The sequence below is a fragment of the Citrus clementina genome, unplaced genomic scaffold (genome assembly GCF_000493195.1).
Source record: "Citrus clementina cultivar Clemenules unplaced genomic scaffold, Citrus_clementina_v1.0 scaffold_9, whole genome shotgun sequence".
NCBI classification, from domain to species: Eukaryota; Viridiplantae; Streptophyta; class Magnoliopsida; order Sapindales; family Rutaceae; genus Citrus; species Citrus x clementina.
This window is the reverse complement of record NW_006261964.1, coordinates 16657230-16660062: the sequence shown is the minus strand read 5'-3', so window position 1 is coordinate 16660062 and position 2833 is coordinate 16657230.

Here is a 2833-nt window from a genome sequence, read left to right as displayed (position 1 = left end):
TGTCGTGAAGCAGAAATCTTAGTGGCCAAGGTCGATGAATGTGATTTTATGAATTTCTTATTTATGAAGTTACATTTAGTATATTTCGTATATTATTATTATGTTTGTTACTTTACTTCCCTAATATAGATATTTCAACAATAAAAATAAAAAATTAATTAAATAATATTATTAAATAAAATAAAGGGGGTCATTGAACAACAAAATAAGTCTATTTCCGACCGTGTATCTTTTATTTCTAAGGGCAAGTTGCCATTGAAAATAAAAATAACTAGGTTTATCTTATCTTATTTCGGAGGGCATTTAATTCCATTTCTGACGGCAACGTCCTCGGAAATATTTTTTTTCTCCGACGACTCATCGGAAACTCAGCATTTCCGATCAAACTTAATACTATGACGATTGACGGCATGTCCCGCTCGAAAATGAGTTTTTCCGACGGTCTTTGTCTATTTCCAAGGGTACTTGCCCTCGGAAATGAACCATTTTCTTGTAGTGATGTCTAGCTAGTCATTGTCTAGGTTTAGAATGAATCCCATTCTTTCTACAAAATATTTCTTCCACATAACAATCACTTTTCTTAATATATAAATTAAAACAACACCAACATAGTACCGAACAAAAAAAAAAAAAATCATATGCTTCAAAGACAATAAAATACACAAATGATACCAAGCGAAGCAAAATAAATGATAATATGTCAAATGAAATTTCTTTATGATGGAGTTCTTTTTTTATTTTTTTTCTTTCCCAAGTTCAGGTCATGGATATCAGGATATCATTTTATGCACCTTTCTTTTCTTTTCTTTTCTTTTCGTTTTCTCATGGCAATTAACTAGTTTGCTCATGTGGAATTACACATCATTGGCGTTGAAATTGACTTTTAGATACCTCCTTCCAACTTTTTTCATTTCAATTATTGATATATTTTGTCCGCTTTCTTTTGAAACTTTCTGAAATCTGAATGTATTGGGAAAAACATTTAATCAAACTGAAGGCTCATATTATTTCGTTTTCGGATTGCTCTGAATAAATCATAGTGTACATATACAGGTCGCTTGAAATTAAGGTGAAAATGAAATTTATTTGAAATTTCATTAGATATCCTTATCAAAATATTTTGTTACACCAACTCTTTAGTTAAATTTTACAATATTATATTATTTAAATGCCCACAATACAATTTATCATTAAAGAGAAAATAATATTCACACTAAAATATTATGTGATATGCATGTTATGTAACATGTTATTCATGAAGTGATTAATAATTTTTCACAAATATTTCGTGAGTTAATTAAACTGTCATCATTCACTTGATAAATATTGTATCATTTGAGATAAAATTTTAAAATGCCTAACACTACTCTTTGTATAATCACGCTGCACTTTTAATAGGGTGAATTACAATAGTCTTTGTTATCCTTCAAATTTACAAATGAGCTAGCAGTTAACATAATCAATCAATTACATCTTTCTTTAAGAATTTTTTTCTTTCCCCCGTCTCTAGATCCATTGACCACCTTGGATACTAGCTTGCATTAATAGAAAATTAATTCAACTTTTTGAACCTTGTAACATAAAAGGACTAAATTGACGGTATGGAGGTTTTCCCAGCATCGCTATCTTGAGAGGCCTCAAGTCTGGTCCAAGTCCACGTGCCAATTGCCACTGTTTATCAACATCTTCCACTGGTTTCTTGATGGCAGCCAAACAATCACAAACAGATTTGAATTTCTTTTGTATACTGATCTACAATCAAGCAAGCCAACTTTCTTAAGAGGTTCACTAGTGGCAAACTTTTTCATTGAAACATAATAACCATGCATGTCTGTGATTCTCAAGATTAGCTGTGATACCATAAAAACAAGGGGTAAAAGCTTGTTTAGTCCCTATATTATGAGGTTAGTGTCCATTTAGTCCCTGTATTTTTAAAAACACCTCAAAACGTCCCTGCTACTAAATATTGACACTTATGCCATTATTTTTTATTATTTTTAACTTTTTTTTACAATATTATATTTTCACAATAATGTTTCTTTTTTGGATATTAATAAAAAATTAAATTATCAAATTAAACTCAAAAATAAAATAAAAACAAAAAAGGTATATTTTAATTTTTGTGGAAGCTCACGTATGTCTAAAAAATTAATATCGTAAAAAATTACATTATCAATTTTTTTAGAAAAATTAATATTTTAACTCAAGAGTGTGTTCCACAAAAATTAATATATATTTTTTATTTTATTTTATTTTTTGGTGTTAAACTGGTAATTTATTTCTTTTTAATAATGTCTAAAAAAATTATTATAATAGGGTTATTTTTTTTCTTTTTAATAATGTCTAAAAAATTATTATAATAGGACAATATTATAAAAATAAGTTAAAAGGAACAAAAGATAATGGCAAAAGTGTCAATAATTTAATGGTAGGGATGGTTTGAGGTATTTTTAAAAATATAAGGACTAAACGGATACTAACTTCAAAATATAAGGACTAAACGAGCTTTTACCCTAAAAACAAGTTTCATTGACGAATTGTTGGATACATATGCAATATGGGGCATAGTGTGTTGCCCAAGATTCTTGGCTTCCACCTAGTTAAATTAAAAGAAACGAATAGAGGTCTAACGGCTAGTGATTAATTCAAGGCTTTCATAATTCTTGCTTGTTATGTAAGGTTGATTGTGCTATTTGATCCTCAGTTTTAATTAGCTTCACTTGATTGAGTTGACTTGGATATTATACTGCATGTTAATTGAAGATTTTCTTAATAACATAGTGGAAATGTGATTAAGATAGATAAAACCCTCACATAAAATAAGGATTTTAAT